Here is a 17,783-nt window from a genome sequence, read left to right on the forward strand (position 1 = left end):
ATTGGGAGGTGAGGAACCATCGCACCAATTACCGGTGCACTGGCCCTTTAAATTTACTGAAGCCGGCACGCGCGCCCTAGAGAGCGGGGCCACGCGCGCTGGGATCCAGGAGAGCAGAGCTCCGCGCGGGGAGCAGGTAAGTCGAACAGGGACACGGCGCGTGAGCTGAGACCAGCCGCCACGCTAGCCGCGTCCCTGCCACTGTGAGACCCGCGCTCCCGGTCAGTACGTCTGACCGGGAGACGCCGAGGCCCCGGAGCAGAGGACAGAGGCAGCGGGCGCTCCGGTCCAGAGGTGAAGACCGGAGCGCTCGCTGTGACAAGTACAACACATAGCTCTATAAAAACGTGCTCCAGAATCATATTTACTAAATTGGATACATTAGAGAGGGTGACAGGTCCTCTTTGAGGCCCAAAGTAATCCTGAGCAAAAACAAAGGTTTCATTATACTGCAGTATTCTACATTTTGCTTATTTAGGGGCCCACCCACAGTGATGATTTTTATATAGTATGACTAGAGGAATGGATGGGTTATTGTAGCGGATTGTGCAATTTAATTTAGATCATTACTATGCATGAATTGTAAACATATTTTCTTTTTTCTCTCTGTCACCTTACTATTTACAGTACATGAGATGGTGGCACATATAACCCAATGAAAATGGGCACCTGACAGTCACAATGAAGACAGGCATGGACAATTCCTACACAATCTCTCCCTTCCATGGAAGGAGAAAACCTGAACGGTGATTATAATGATTATGTTTTGAAGATTAAAAGACAGAAAGTAATCAAAAGACGCAACAAATAGCTGTCACTTTATATGGAAATTCTTCTCTCAAGGTATGCCATATTGTGCAAATTGTATTTTCTTCTAACCTGTGATATAATAGTCTTTCTAAAGCTGAATCATTTAACCTTGCTTCCTTCACTTATTTCCTAAGATACATTTTATTTTTCAAAGGTATATTTTATGCAACGTTTGCAAAACCTAAAATAAAGAAAGCAACAGAAAGATCTTTTTATTCACAAAGAAATGCTTGATGTATAAGGAAAATCAATGCTAAAGAGAGCTCTGTTTCAGGTGGGAAAATGCAAAATAGGTAAAGATTTCTAGCAGCCAAGTAATACATGTGGGCCTTTGAAGATACCACATTTTCCTGCTATGCAAAACGAGCGTCTTATGAATTTATGAGACAAAACGTTTTCTCAAACATGTTTGCTAAAGTGAAATCACAGCACTCACAACTATATTAACTAAGCTCAAAGTTCAATGCAATATGCTTCACAGCCTGCTATTCTGTTCCTTAAATTTGCCTGATTTTTCCCTTCAGTTGCCACAGCAGTTAACTTTAGAGCTTCTGATGTGTCGCTGATAATAAGAAGGTCAGAGTTTGTTTCGTCTCACTCTCCCACCATGCTAAATCTTGTTCCTTTGCCAGTGGATTAACGTTTCTTGGAGGCTGAAAATGAAATGGACATAGCTGCTCAATGGGATACAGAATATATGCTGCTTCTGTATCTGTATATTAAAGATAAATAAATTCTTCTGACATATTCAACTAATGTGCCAATAGGCTGTAACGCTCATTGTAGTAGTACCTGTGTGGAAGATGATGTAGGCCGTTCCAGGGAGTGGAGTCTAAGGTGCCGCTGATTTTCACCAGAGCCCACCACAAAATGGGATGGACTTGCTGTGGCAGGCAGCACCCAGGTCGCTACCCCTGGTACAACTCGTCCACACAGGTTGCTGAGATGTAACGTAGCACAGAAGGGATATGGCAACTCGATGTCAGGATAGCAGAAGGTCAGGGCAGGCGGCACAAGTGCGTGGTCAGGAACGTGGCAGGAGGTCAATAGGCAGATGGTCCAGGAACAAGGTCAGGTCATGGAGCAGAAGGTCAGAACACGACGGGACAAACACAGGAGAAGATACTTATAACAGAGGTACAGGTGCAACTGATAATAAAGGGCGCACTGGCCCTTTAAATCGCACAGTGCTGGTGCGCATGCACCCTAAGGGATGGGGATGCGTGTGCCGGCGATGCACATGCAGAGAGGAGCCAGAAATGGCATGGGGTATGGAGATGCCCGGGACTCGCATGCGGGCTTGTCCCGCACAGCAAGTCCTGGAGCAGCCGGAGACAAGAGGAGGGGAGTGCTCACGGTCAGAATGAGTGACCGGAGCGCTGCCCGTAACATAGGCTTTCATAGACAGAAATATTTTGCCATAGACTTAGCCAGTATACATGGATATACCTTTGTTTTAACTTTATTAAGAAAGTTTACTAAGCCTTTGCATGCAAAAACAATATGCAAAAGACCTATGGGGAGATTCATCAAAACCTGTGCAGAGGAAAAGATGCTGAGTTGCCCATAGCAACCAATCAGCTCGCTTCTTCAATTTTTCAAAGGTCTTTTAAAAAATAAAAGAAGTGATCTGATTTGTTGCTATGGGAAACTCAGCAACTTTTCCTCTGGACAGGTTTTGATAAATCTCTCCCATAGTGTTTATATAAATGGGAGTTAAAGGGAACCTGTCATCAGTTTTGTGCTGCCCAAACAGCAGGCAGCATATTACTAGTGCAGGCATTGTGATTCCTACACAATGGGGGAGATTTATCAAAACCTGTCCAGAGGAAAAGTTGTCCAGTTGCCCATAGCAACCAATCAGATCACTTCTTTCATTTTTAACAAGGCCTCTGCAAAATGAAAGAAGCAATCTGATTGGTTGCTATGGGCAACTGGACAACTTTTACTTTTGCACTGGTTTTGATAAATCTCCCCCAATGTGAATAACTCTGAAATGTTCGAGCATTTCAGAGTAATCATGGTATATAAATGCAGTTGGAACCCGGGTATTTAGTCATGGGGTTGGATCCCAATGACTGTTCTCTGCCAGTCCTGAGTGATGCTGCTCTCCCAATACACAGATAAAGAGAGACATGTCACTGAGGCCTGCAAGGTGGCAAGCAGTCCTTGGGATCCACTTCCTGTAACTAGTTACCTTGGTCTTGGTGGAATTTTAAAACTATAATTACTCTGAAACTCCCAAGTGTATCAGAATAATTCACAGTTTCCCAGATCATGGGGGTCCCAGTGGTCAGGCCTTCTGTGATAAGACACTTATCCCCTAACCTGTGAAAAGGGGATACATTTTTTTTGGGCTCGACAACCCCTTTTAAGAAGAAAGGATATTACTCAGCATCCTACCTCCTGGCTTAATAGTAACCAGTTTCATGCTACAAGAAGAGAAAGGCCAATAGCTCTGATATAGTATTTAAGGTCTATTTAGGAAAAAAGCAGTCAGATAGTACTCTGTCTGGAATAGACATGTCAGCACAATTACGAAATCTCAGACATTGGGACGAAAGCTTGACTGTGTATGGTATAAACAAAGTGCCCAACAAGCCTGTCCCGCTTGTGAAAGTGATTCAGGAAGCATTTATTTTACTACTTTGGTTAATGACTAAAGATTTTAAGAGAGAGCAACATTCATATAAAATGCTGTATATGTTTGCTGTTTATTTTACTGCATGGAGATGAGATGGGTAGGGTCACATCCAGGGATAAGGATTAGTGCAGACCTTAATTTAGCCCCAACCACTGTCCCTACTTACTTCAATCCCCTAAAAAGTCGGCCCCCAACTGGGCGACTTTCCCTTTGCTGAACTTAGTGCAGGTACATCAAAAGGCATAAAAAATTGCCCATGGGCAAAAGCTTTACCAAGTCAGAAGACAGTGAGTTACCAGGAGTAAGCAAGAGCGGGAGGTGTAGTACAAAATCAGCAGACAGGAGCAAAGAGGTCAAAAAGTTTAGGAACAAAGGGAACAGGAATGTTAATTACAGGACAAAGCACAGTCACAAACTTGGGACCGACATGCAGATCAGCTAAAATCTACCACCACCAGGAGGTGTGTGCTTCATTCCCTGATGTACATTCAGGGCCATTGAGATGATGAGTAAAGCCGCCGGGCCCACCAAGATGAGAATGGAAGCAGCACTAGAGCCAGGCAAATTAAGTATATAACAGTTAGAGATCCAACTACTCACAGACCCACGGGTTTTGTTGGCTGAAGGATCTACTGAGGTCCAATGCGTGCCATGCCCATGTCTATACTTTTGGTAGTGGTTGTGTCTGGTATTACAGCTTAGACCCATTAACTTGAGCTGCAATACCAGACAAATATACTACAAAAAGTACAGAGCTATGCTTTGTGAAACGTAAAGGCCTTTTCAATCAGCTGGTCTGTGGGGGTAATAGGATTATAACCCCACAATTCTGAGGTTTATGGCATATCCTTAGGAATTGCCAGAAATATTGTAGTGCCGGAAAGAGCTTTAAATGAACAAAGTAATGCTGCTATATTATTGCGCATTGATTTAGTCGCGTTTACTAGTTACACCACTGAGTGCATTATGTAGCTATAGGATATAAATAGATTGTCTACTTATGTTATTTATATCACGCTGTGAATAACAAGATATAAAACATTTGTTCTCTCTCATTTTGACTGTGAAAGTTTAGTAATAGCATTGTGCTTTTAATGGTCAATAACCCTTCACAAGAACAGTATAACCTTGCTGGAGATTTGGCTTTCTATTTTAAATGTCTCTTTCTATAACAAAGAGAAAACCAAAGGTGAGATGTGAAATGTTCATTATAAAATCATTGAGCTGAAAATATAATTATTACAAATGAGAATGACAGCTTTATTTCATATCCCCATGGTGCAGTCTATGTCAGTCATTTTTGAATCTAAGAATATTTATATTCGGTACAGTCATTTGAATTCTTAGACAAAGATAAAAGGAAACATGAAGGAATAAGGAAGAATATTATGATGAAAGATAAAAAGGTTAACAATTCTTTGGTCAAGTTGCCCTGGGAAAAATATTAATTTTCATATGTGTAGAGATTGCTATTGCCACAATTATTAAAGAATATTCCCTTGTGAATCACTATAGAATAAATGTACAACTAATTAAGTAAAATACAGATTTTCTCTCATTGTTAAACGTAAATAATGTAGGTATTGTAAGGATAATACATTATCAAATGTTACTCCTTACCTCTTTGATGGATCCTTTTACAACTGACCATAAAAATCCCCCACAAAATTATAGAAATACAGTACAATAAACAATTATGATGTTAAAGATGACATTCAGAGAGACTGTTATCAAATATAGGGAAAGGAAGTGTTAAATTATATAAATCTTTTTTTCAAAAAGTCTATGCAAATTGACCTCCTGGTATGTTTTCTGGGTTGGCTCTAGACTTGCCATTAAGGAAATGTTATAATATAACAACACAGGCTTTTTTTGTGATTTTTCTTTAAAAAGAATACAAACAAACTGGATAAAGGTGACAGCCCAGGCTTTTGTGGACAATGATGGATGATATTTATTCATCATGAAGAAACTTTATGGACAATCATTGACTCTTGAAAACTATTTATTTAGTTACAATATTCTGTTGTTAAAAAAAATTATGAATAAGTAAATAAATAAATAAATAACAAAAAATCATATATATATATAAAACGAGAAAGAGAGAGAGAGAACATAGGTGAGACAGCATAAGATGGAGGCCTCCACGCAGGTGATTAACCAGGCAGCCAGCCCTGAGAAAATACATCACTGACCACAGTGGTGTCCCGTCTTGGTCAGTGATTGGCTAAGTGGGCTGGTCCTGTTCCGAGCTCTTATAGTGGAAGCAGGCAGATGACAAGAGCATCAGAGGACTGGAAGCAGATACATGGGAGCTGCATGGAAGCGGGGCTAGGCAAGTATATATATATTGTGATGACTCACTCTTGCAGATAGGTGCGGTTGCAGTATAGAGGCAAGGAAACAGTGCTTTTCAAATCAAAGTTCAGTGTTTTATTCACACTTGGCAAACAGCAAAAACAGTCTTAGATGCAGTTCAAAGAAAAAGTAACAAAGTCCACCTGCGTTCCTTAGGTGTTAGTTCACACCTGAGTCCATGCCATACGGCAGTAAGCAAGTCTTTTCCAGGCCTCCAGGCAGGCTGTTCACCAGCTTCCAAACTTGGAGCAAACACAGGGAAGATTCCACCTCACCACTCTGGCAGAGTGAGCTCCAACATGCAAGTCCCCCGCAGCTGGTGAAGCAAGCTGCCTTTAAGGCCAACCAAAGGCGGCCTGGATTGTAGAGAATGGCCCCCATCCTACACTTGACCATTCCCAGTAAAAGCCGTCCCGGATTGGCCTTCCAGCCATACTACGGCCACAGTGTCAATCTGCATCGCAGCACAGAATAAATACCTGCATAATTCACCAAGGCCAGGAGCCTTGGTGATACATATTGACCTTCCACTATTATCCCCTTCACCTTCTCACAACATATATATATATATATATATATATATATATATACATATATATATATATATATATAAACTAGTGATAAGGCAAAGAAAGAGAAGGATTGAGATGTTTTAATAGAAGTAATTTACAAATCTGTTTAACTTTCTGGAGCCAGTTGATATATAAAATAAAGTTTTTTTCCTGGAATACCCCTTTAAGTTCTGCTATCAACTTAACCTCTTAAGGACCGAGCGTTATATGTCTAAAAATCACAGAACCAAGCAGACCACGGATCTTGTGCAAAAAAGCTGGAGTTCTTTATTATCTCCAAAATACAAGTGCAATGTTTCGGCAGCAGTAGCTTTTGTCAAGCAACATGCTTGACAAAGGCTACTGCTGCCGTAACATTGCACTTGTATTTTGGGGATACTATAGAGCTCCAGCTTTTTTGCACAAGATCCATGGTCTGCTTGGTGCTGTGATTTTTGGACATATAACGCTCGGTCCTTAAGAGGTTAAGTTGATAGCAGAACTTAAAGGGGTATTCCAGGAAAAAAACGTTATTTTATATATCAACTGGCTCCAGAAAGTTAAACAGATTTGTAAATTACTTCTATTAAAACATCTCAATCCTTCCAATAATTATCAGCTGCTGAAGTTGACTTGTTCTTTTCTGTCTGGCAACAGTGCTCTCTGCTGACATCTCTGCTTGTCTTGGGAACTGCACAGAGTAGAATAGGTTTACTATGGGGATTTGCTTCTACTTTGGACAGTTCCCGAGACACGTGTCATCAGAGAACACTTAGCCAGAAAAGAACAACTCAACTTCAGCAGCTAAAAAGTACTGAAAGGATTAAGATTTTTTAATAGAAGTAATTTACAAATCTGTTTAACTTTCTGGAGCCAGTTGATATATAAAAAAAACTTTTTTTCCTGGATAACCCCCTCAAAAAGTAAACAAAGAGGTTTTGTTTAGTTTTTTTTTCTCACAATGGGCCATGGCTTTTTTGTTTCTAGAAACATAACTACAAAAGTAGCAAAAATGAAGTTAACAGTAAAAAAAACAGTCTTTGAAGATTCACCAAATTTCTCAGCTGAATGCCAGCCAAATGGATGTGGTCATGTATGTCCCATATCAGCTTTCCAATAACACCGCCAGCTGAGACATTATTAAACACAACAATCTCTGAAGCAGCCAGGAAAAAAGTAAACAAAAGTAAACTAAACAACTTATTTTGATTTTTAACTCACCAATGGGCCACAGCTTTTTATTTTATTTTCTAGAAACATAACTACAAAAGCAGCCAAAATTAAGTTAACGGTAAAGAACAGTCTTTGACGATTCACCAAATTTTCCAGCTGAATGTCAGTCAAATGGATGTGGGCATGTAGGTATGTATCAGCTGTCCAATAACACCGACAGCTGAGACACTACCAAACACAACAATCTCTAAACCAACCAGGAAATGAAAACCAAACCAAATAGGCTCAGGAAATTCCTCCAAAAAGGGAGGAGGAAATGATTTTCCAAAGTGTGGGCCGGCCCAGAATAACATAGACTTAGATTTTTTTTTTTTTATGAAGACTATTTAGAAAGTTGCTTTATTTTGTAATCAGGAAACATATGAATAATAAAAAGTAAGTGCAAAGGTATCCATTGCTTTTAGCTGATACCGCACAATCAATACTGGGGGTGCCAAAAGAGGGAAATCCTCAGTATCCCGTTTTTCATGACCTACCACCCAGTAAAAAGAAAAATGTAAAAGTAGACAATCCCTTTAATAGGGTTTCTTAAAGGGATATTCCAGGCAAAACTTCCAATAGTTATTGACTTCTGAAGTTTTCTGTCTAACTGCTCAATGATGATGTCACGTCCCGGGAGCTGTGCATGATGGGAGAATATCCCCATAGGAACTGCACAGCTCCCGGGACGTCAGTCATCAGAGAGCAGTTAGACAGAAAACAACAACTCAACTTCAGAAGCTAATAACTATTGGAAGGATTAAGATTTTTTAATAAAAGTAATTTACAAATCTGTTTAAAGGGGTAGTCCAGTGGTGAAAAACTTATCTCCTATCCTAAGGATAGGGGATAAGTTTGAGATCGCGGGGGGTCCGACCGCTGGGGCCCCCTGCGATCTCTCTGTACGGGGCCCCGGCTCTCCGCCGAGATAGCGGGTGTCGACCCCCGCACGAAGCGGCGGCCGACACGCCCCCTCAATACATCTCTATGGCAGAGCCGGAGATTGCCGAAGGCAGCGCTTCGGCTCTGCCATAGAGTTGTATTGAGGGGGCGTGTCGGCCGCCGCCTCGTGCGGAGGTCGACACGCCCCCTTCCCGCCGGCTGTCGGGGCTCCATACAGGAGATCTCGGGGGGGCCCCAACGGTCGGACCCCCCGCGATCTGCAACTTATCCCCTATCCTTAGGATAGGGGATAAGTTGCTCACCACTGAATCACCACTGGACTACTCCATTAACTTTCTGGAGCCAGTTGATATATATATATATTGGCCTGGAATACCCCTTTAATTTAGCGTTAGAGATCTTAAATAAATAACCTATTGCATGATTTCAATTGTGTGATTTCTATTTCTGTCTGTGAAGTGTTTTCCTTCGCTCTTTTACCTGCCGATAAAATGTATATATTTAGGTACCTCACAGTCTATAAGGCTAGAAGTTAAACAGGCTTATCCCTATCTTAGAGTACACAGCCTACAGCCACTAATGACCTTTCTTTGGGACGTATTTAACATCCTCTGGCACTAATTAGGATATTCCTTATAGCTGCACTGATGGGAATGTTCTTCAGAGGCTAAAAAAAGAAGCTAATAGGTTTACTGCCAGAGGCTATCCTAAGAGATATGACAGTATATTGGAAGGAAAGAAATCCTCATATATATCCTCATGGACTAAAGGATAACTAATTGAAAATTCAGGGCTCTCGTTGTGAAATGTAACAGTCAATATGGATCACACCTGTCAAAGGTTTATCTTTCAAATAAAGTGGTGATATGAGATCAATGCAAAGAGATTACTTAATTAAAACGCTAGATAGTGCAAAGTTGAGGATTCTCCACAGCTACGAAGGGTGAATTCTTGTCCATAGAGACGTGACATAGAAAAATTTTATGACATGGAGACATGGAGCAAAACTGGAAGATTAGCTGCAGCAAATTGCCAATAGTGTGTTATAATTCTCTTTGCTCTATTTCATTTAACTCATTCCCAACCAACATTAAGGCTACATTTAGCACCTGTTTAGCAATCATTTTCATTGCTGTGCAATTGTTTTTATTTAATATACAGTATAGTGATGTATGATAGTTTACAAAAATGTACATGTTACCACGTAGTTTTGTAGTGTATATATATATTTTATATAATGTAATAAATTGTGTGGTTGTTTCCACACAGCACTGTAAATGTACAGTGAAGGCATTGCAACATCAGAAGCATGTGTCAGCTGTAAGAGACTCTTTGGCCCTCTCTAACAGGCACAATACACTGCAATACAAGTGTATTTATGTGTATTATAGAAGAATCCATAAAAGTCCCCTAGTAGGACAGAAAATAAGTAAGTTAAAATAAGTTAAAATAAGTTTATCAAAAGGGTAAAAAAACTAAAAACAAAACTGTTACATAATTATACTGGTCATATTGAATGACACAGTCACCATTGGAGAGAAATAAACTACTCGCATTACTTCAATTAAGTAAACAATTATATATTTATTATTAGGCTCGTAGACAAATATGGCAGACAGAACAAACTAGTAAATCTTATGTAAATAACAGTCCTTGCTTAACCCCTTAAGGACCCGGGGGTTTTCCGTTTTTGCATTTTCGTTTTTTCCTCCTTACCTTTAAAAAATCATAACTCTTTCAATCTTTCACCTAAAAATCCATATGATGGCTTATTTTTTGCGCCACCAATTCTACTTTGTAATGACATCAGTCATTTTACCCAAAAATCTACAGTGAAACGGGAAAAAAAATCAATGTGAGACAAAATTGAAAAAAAACACCATTGTGTAACTTTTGGGGGCTTCCGTTTCTGCACAGTACATTTTTCGGTAAAAATGATACCTTCTTTTTATTCTGTAGGTCCATACGGTTAAAATGATACCCTACTTATGTAGGTTTGATTTTGTCGTACTTCTGGAAAAAATCAAAACTACATGCAGAAAAATTTATACGTTTAAAATTGTCATTTTTTTATAATTCGGACATTTCCGCATGCGGCGATACCACATATGTTTATTTTTATTTCTATTTACACTTTTTTTTTTATGGGAAAAGGGGGTGATTCAAACTTTTAATAGGGGAAGTGTTAAATGATCTTAATTCACTTTTTTTTGCAGTGTTATAGCTCCCATAGGGACCTATAACACTGCACACACTGATCTTTCACATTGATCACTGGTTTCTCATAAGAAACCAGTGATCAATGATTCTGCCGCTTGACTGCTTATGCCTGGATCTCAGGCACTGAGCAGTCATTCGGCGATCGGACAGCGAGGAGGCAGGTAGGGACCCACCGCAGCTATCCCGAACAGCTCCCTGAGCTAACCGGCATGGTTTCACTTTCATCTTAGACGCGGCGTTCAACTTTGAATGCCGCGTCTAAAGGGTTAATAGCACGCTGCAGTACGATCAATGCCGCGCACTATTAGCCACGGGTCCCGGCCGTTGTTAGAGGCCGGGCCCGACCCACTATGACGCGGGGCCAGCCCGCGTCATAGATCGGGAGAGGACTCAGGGCATACAGGTACACCCTGGATCCATAACAGGTTAAGTATTACAATAATGACAGTAGGAAGTGTAGGCATGTTCTTAGAACTTGTGTGGGCTGGATCCATCATGGAAAGTTCATCTAAGATGGCTTCCTCCTTCATCAGACTGGTTTGGCTCCGCCTCCTTCCTCTTAGCTTGGCTTGCCTTCCTTCAACAGTCTTGCTTCCTTGTTACTTAATGAGTGATGGCCTTCCTTCGTCCTCCATGAATGAGTGAGGCTGCCCCCTGGTGACGCAGTCTTCTTATATACCATACTTATGGGTGTGTTCTTTACATATGTGGGCGTGGTTATACTAAATCTTATATCCATAAATATACTTGTCTCTATATATCTCCTCCTAGTGGGTTGGTTTGAGTGTATATATTTACCTTAAGGGTGTATACATTATGTCATGCTTAACTTGCAATCTGATTGGACGTTACTACCCTTACAAATATGGTAGGTCTTTAAGTCTCAACCTGACCATGTGACTATTCTTAGAATAGTATACTATGCATAGCTTTAGATAAGCAATATCTATCTATAGTATTCAGCTATAGCTTAACTGTTTTAAAGGTGATGGCATCCATTTTAGGTTTGACTCTTGTCAGCCATCTTGTATACCCTTGCATGAGCTATCATTGTATATTAAATATTTTTACAAAAACAAATAATAAAAATAAATAAGACACATTGGTATTGCTGCCTCCAATATGACCAGAACTATAAAATTATCATGTTATTTATTCTACATGGTGAGTGTTGTAAGAAATGAAAAATGCCTTAATCACTTAAGGACCAAGCGTCTTTCTGTTTTTGAACTTTCGTTTTTTCCTCCTTACCTTTTAAAAATCATAACCCTTTAAATTTTTGCACCTTGCAAACCATATAAGGGATTTTTTTCTGCGCCACCAATTCTACTTTGTAATGACATCAGTCATTTTACCCAAAAATCTACGATGGAACAGAAAAAAAAATCATTGTAATACAAAATTGAAGAAAAAACGCCATTTTGTAAATTTTGGGGGCTTCCGTTTCTACGCAGTACATTTTTCGGTACAAATGACACTTTATCTTTATTCTGTAGGTCCATGCAATTAAAATGATACCCTACTTATATAGGTTTGATTTTTTTTTGTACTCCTGGAAAAAAATCATAACTACATGCAGGAAAATGTATATGTTTAAAATTGTCCTCTTCTGACCCCTATAACTTTATTTTTTCACCTACAATCCACCCAACTGGGCCACCAGGGATGGGATAAAGGCACTTTTAGATGCTGCTGTCAGCTTTGACAGCGGGGATCTAAAGGGTTAATAGCAGGCCATGGCAATCGCCACATGTCGGCTAATAACGTCAGCCCCCTACGGGAGGCTGGGGGCCGGCCGGTATGATACGGGCTCAGGTCGGGAGCCCGTGCCATACTCCGTTAATGGCACATGGATGAGTATAGACGTCCATGGTCGTTTACAGGTTAATTACATTTTTTGGTTCATTACATCTGTCAAAAATAGAATAGAAAGTAATCAAACATTTGCATGTTTTCCAAGATGACACCAATGGAAGTTCAACTTGTTCTGCAAAAAACAAGCCTTCAACAGAGAAATAGAAACATTATGGTTCTGAAATGTGGCTATCACTTCAGGGGTCAGGATCAGTGCAGACCTGGATCTCGCCAAAACCACTGTCCCTACCTACTTGATGGTCCCTAAGCTGGACTAAGTGCACAGAGCATCAGAAGAGTCAGACAGTCCTGGTTAGCAACAAACAGGCAATACAGTACCAAGGCATGTCAAACAAAGGGTTAATTAGGAGACAAGCCAATGGGTCAGAACCAAGAGAGCAGCAAAGTACCCAATCAGAATCACAAGATAAGGTCAGAGTAGCAATGGATCAAACCCACAGGGCAGTGCAGAACAAAATCAGAAGGCAGGAGCCAACTCAGTAACATACAATAGATCAGAAAAGCAATAAGAATAATAAGGAACTAAACACTAATATAGGGTGAAAACCATGGGCAAAGCAGCAGTGCAGCTGCTAGTTGATCTATGCATTATCTGTGAGCAACAGCGCCACAGCTGATTGACCTGGCACTTCCAGCTCCTGGTAGGTCAGCAGGGCAGAGCTGTTTGTTATAGATATCCTGGAATGCTCCCGCCAATGCCATATTTAAAGTGAGCGTGAGTGTTGGCTGCTACCAGCAGCCATGCACTCACAGTCAACGATGGACACACCCGTAGCATGTAAGCAGCAGTCTGAATGGCTTTAATGCCCACGGGAGGTCTGCTTACCTGCTCGGTGCAGGTACCATGTTCAAGGCTTAGGCTGCAATAGCATCACATTGTTAGCAATCTGAACATTGCTATTGCTATTTGCTATTTATAGGGACTTAAAAAGTGTAAACAAAATAATAAAAAGTATTGTTTTGTTATATAAATAAGCCATTTCCCTAACAAAAATTAACTTCCCATATCTCAGAAAAAAAATCATAATAAATAAAATTAATAAGATTAATCAAATATGTGGTATTAGCACCTGCAGAAATGTCCACACTATTAACCTGTTAAGGATGAGGGGCATATGGATGCGCCCTTGCATCCTGGCACTTAAGGACCATGTGCATACCTTTATGCCCTGGTCCTGTTAGCGGCGTTTGAAGCGTGTATATGAGCTGATAAGACTTCAGACCCGGTGGGTCCTGGTTGCTATGAGCAGCCAAGACCCAGGGTTAATGCCATTCATGCCGGTGCCCAGCATTAACCCTTTAGACGCCACAATCAAAGTTGATTGTGGCGTCTGAAATGTAAAAAAATAACGATTTTGGCAATCACAGTGAAATCGCAATGTTTTTATTAACTGAGAGGATGGGGGGGGGGGGCCTTTCCTGCCTCTTCACCATCCGAAGAAAGCCATGGTAGGCTGGAGAAGCAGAGCACTGCTCAGCATTGAACAGTGTATGCAATCATAAGAAAATCATAAGAATTTTTTTTTTAAAGTTAATAAACGTGAAATTACCCCTTCCCTAATAAAAGTTTGAATCACCCCCTTTTCCTATTTTTAAAGTAAATAATGTAATAAAAAATAAACATAATTATATGTGGTACCGCCATTTGCTAAAATTTCCAAACTATCAAAATAGTTTAAAAAATAGGTTAGTTAAACCATACGGTCGATGGTGTACACTTGAAAATTGTGCATTTTTGGTCACTGTCACGATGCCGGCTGGCAGGTAGTGGATCCTCTGTGCCAGAGAGGGATAGCGAGGACCGTGCTAGTGGACCGGTTCTAAGACACTACTGGTTTTCACCAGAGCCCGCCGCAAAGCGGGATGGTCTTGCTGCGGCGGTAGTGACCAGGTCGTATCCACTAGCAACGGCTCACCTCTCTGGCTGCTGAAGATACTGAAGATAGGCGAGGTACAAGGGAGTAGGCAGAAGCAAAGTCGGACGTAGCAGAAGGTCGGGGGCAGGCGGCAAGGTTCGTAGTCAGGGGAGATAGCAAAGTTCTGGTACACAGGGTATAAACACACAAAAACGCTTTCACTAGGCTCTAGGGCAACAAGATCCGGCAAGGGAGTGCAAGGGAGGAGACTAGATATAAGGAGGGAACAGGTGGGAACCAATTAAGCTAATTGGGCCAGGCACCAATCATTGGTGCACTGGCCCTTTAAGTCTCAGGGAGCTGGCGCGCGCGCGCCCTAGAGAGCGGAGCCGCGCGCGCCAGCACATGACCGCAGGAGACGGGAACGGGTAAGTGACCTGGGATGCGATTCGCGAGCGGGCGCGTCCCGCTGTGCGAATCGCATCCCCAACGGCCATGAGAGAGCAGTGCTCCCGGTCAGCGGGACTGACCGGGGAGCTGCAGGGAAAGAGACGCCGTGAGCGCTCCGGGGAGGAGCGGGGACCCGGAGCGCTAGGCGTAACAGTACCCCCCCCCTTAGGTCTCCCCTTCTCTTTATCGGGTAACTGCCTCCCCTGGGATGAGGACACCGGGAAAGGATGGAGGGATTCCTCAACGGCAGGCAGAACCGCAGGAGTAGGAATGGGGAGAGAGGGCAGAGGGCGGGACCTGGCACGGGGCAGTGTGACACCAGGAGGAGGGCCATGAGGGGACACAGAAGCTTGCCTGATGGAACTGGGAGGGGGGGAGGGGCATTTCCTGTGGCAGGCAGAGTCCTTAATGACCTTAGGGGGACCAGATACAGGAGGAACCACAGAGTTACGGCAAGGGTTACTGGGAACCGGTTTTAGACAGTTCTTGGAACAAGAGGACCCCCAACTCTTGATCTCCCCAGTGGACCAATCCAGGGTTGGGGAATGAAGTTGAAGCCAGGGAAGTCCAAGGAGAATTTCCGAGGTGCAATTGGGGAGGACCAAAAGTTCAATCCTCTCGTGGTGAGATCCGATGCTCATAAGAAGGGGCTCCGTGCGGAAACGTATGGTACAGTCCAACCTGGCTCCGTTGACCGCGGAGATGCGGAGTGGCTTGACAAGACGGGTCACCGGAATATGGAATTTATTCACAAAGGACTCCCGAATAAAATTTCCAGAAGCTCCAGAGTCCAGACAGGCCACGGCTGAGAGGGGAGAGCTGGCTGAAGTGGAAATCCGAACAGGTACCGTGAGACGTGGAGAAGCCGACTTGGCATCAAGAGACGCCACACCCACGAGAGCTGAGTGTGAGCGTGCGTTTCCCAGACGTGGAGGACGGATTGGGCAATCCACCAGAAAATGTTCAGTACTGGCACAGTACAAACAAAGATTCTCTTCCTTACGGCGATTCCTCTCTTCCAGGGTCAGGCGAGACCGATCCACTTGCATGGCCTCCTCGGCGGGAGGCCTAGGCGCAGATTGCAGTGGAGACTGTGGGAGAGGTGGCCAGAGATCTAAGTCTTTTTCCTGGCGGAGCTCTTGATGCCTCTCAGAAAAACGCATGTCAATGCGAGTGGCTAGATGAATGAGTTCATGCAGGCTAGCAGGAGTCTCTCGTGCGGCCAGAACATCTTTAATGTTGCTGGATAGGCCTTTTTTAAAGGTCGCGCAGAGAGCCTCATTATTCCAGGAAAGTTCAGAAGCAAGAGTACGGAATTGTATGGCGTACTCGCCAACGGAGGAATTACCCTGGACCAGGTTCAGCAGGGCAGTCTCAGCAGAAGAGGCTCGGGCAGGTTCCTCAAAGACACTTCGAATTTCCGAGAAGAAGGAGTGTACAGAGGCAGTGACGGGGTCATCACGGTCCCAGAGCGGTGTGGCCCATGACAGGGCTTTTCCAGACAGAAGGCTGACTACGAAAGCCACCTTAGACCTTTCAGTAGGAAACTGATCCGACATCATCTCCAGATGCAGGGAACATTGGGAAAGAAAGCCACGGCAAAACTTAGAGTCCCCATTAAATTTGTCCGGCAAAGACAGGCGGAGGCTAGGAGTGGCCACTCGCTGCGGAAGAGGTGCAGGAGCTGGCGGAGGAGATGGTTGCTGCTGCTGTAGCTGAGACTGAATCTGCTGTAGCTGCGACTGGAGTTGCTGAGTCATGGTGGTCAAGTACGACAGCTGGTGATCTTGTTGGGCAATCTGTCGGGCTTGCTGGGCGACCAGTGTGGGGAGGTCGGCGACAACAGGCAGAGGAACTTCAGCGGGATCCATGGCCGGATCTACTGTCACGATGCCGGCTGGCAGGTAGTGGATCCTCTGTGCCAGAGAGGGATAGCGAGGACCGTGCTAGTGGACCGGTTCTAAGACACTACTGGTTTTCACCAGAGCCCGCCGCAAAGCGGGATGGTCTTGCTGCGGCGGTAGTGACCAGGTCGTATCCACTAGCAACGGCTCACCTCTCTGGCTGCTGAAGATACTGAAGATAGGCGAGGTACAAGGGAGTAGGCAGAAGCAAAGTCGGACGTAGCAGAAGGTCGGGGGCAGGCGGCAAGGTTCGTAGTCAGGGGAGATAGCAAAGTTCTGGTACACAGGGTATAAACACACAAAAACGCTTTCACTAGGCTCTAGGGCAACAAGATCCGGCAAGGGAGTGCAAGGGAGGAGACTAGATATAAGGAGGGAACAGGTGGGAACCAATTAAGCTAATTGGGCCAGGCACCAATCATTGGTGCACTGGCCCTTTAAGTCTCAGGGAGCTGGCGCGCGCGCGCCCTAGAGAGCGGAGCCGCGCGCGCCAGCACATGACCGCAGGAGACGGGAACGGGTAAGTGACCTGGGATGCGATTCGCGAGCGGGCGCGTCCCGCTGTGCGAATCGCATCCCCAACGGCCATGAGAGAGCAGTGCTCCCGGTCAGCGGGACTGACCGGGGAGCTGCAGGGAAAGAGACGCCGTGAGCGCTCCGGGGAGGAGCGGGGACCCGGAGCGCTAGGCGTAACAGTCACTTCATACATCATAAAAAGTTATCAAAAAGTCCCATCAAAACAAAAATGGTACTGATAAAAACTAAAGAAAATGGCGCAGAAAAAATTAGCCCTCATATAGCTCATTATGTGGAAAAATAAAAAAGTTATAGAGTTCAGACGAGGACATTTTTAAGCATAATTTTGGTGCATGTAGTTATAATTTATTCAATGTAGTAAAATAAAATAAAACCTTTATAAATTTAGTATACTTGTAACCATATGGACCTAAAGAATAAAGATAAAGTGTCATTTTTACTGAAAAGTGCACTACGTTTTTTT

The 17,783-nt window shown here is 43.1% G+C and overlaps 1 long non-coding RNA gene across 1 annotated transcript in view; it reads left to right on the plus strand.

Annotated features, from left to right (window-relative positions):
- Positions 1-1,458, plus strand: part of LOC130272007 (uncharacterized) — a 48,835-nt gene extending 47,377 nt beyond the window's left edge. Inside the window, exons 2-3 of the long non-coding RNA XR_008843572.1 lie at positions 628-843; positions 1,335-1,458. This is a non-coding gene — a long non-coding RNA (uncharacterized LOC130272007). The remainder of the gene's footprint in view (positions 1-627; positions 844-1,334) is intronic.
- Positions 1,459-17,783: the final 16,325 nt, after the last annotated feature.

The sequence above is a fragment of the Hyla sarda genome, chromosome 1 (genome assembly GCF_029499605.1).
Source record: "Hyla sarda isolate aHylSar1 chromosome 1, aHylSar1.hap1, whole genome shotgun sequence".
Classification (NCBI taxonomy): domain Eukaryota; kingdom Metazoa; phylum Chordata; class Amphibia; order Anura; family Hylidae; genus Hyla; species Hyla sarda.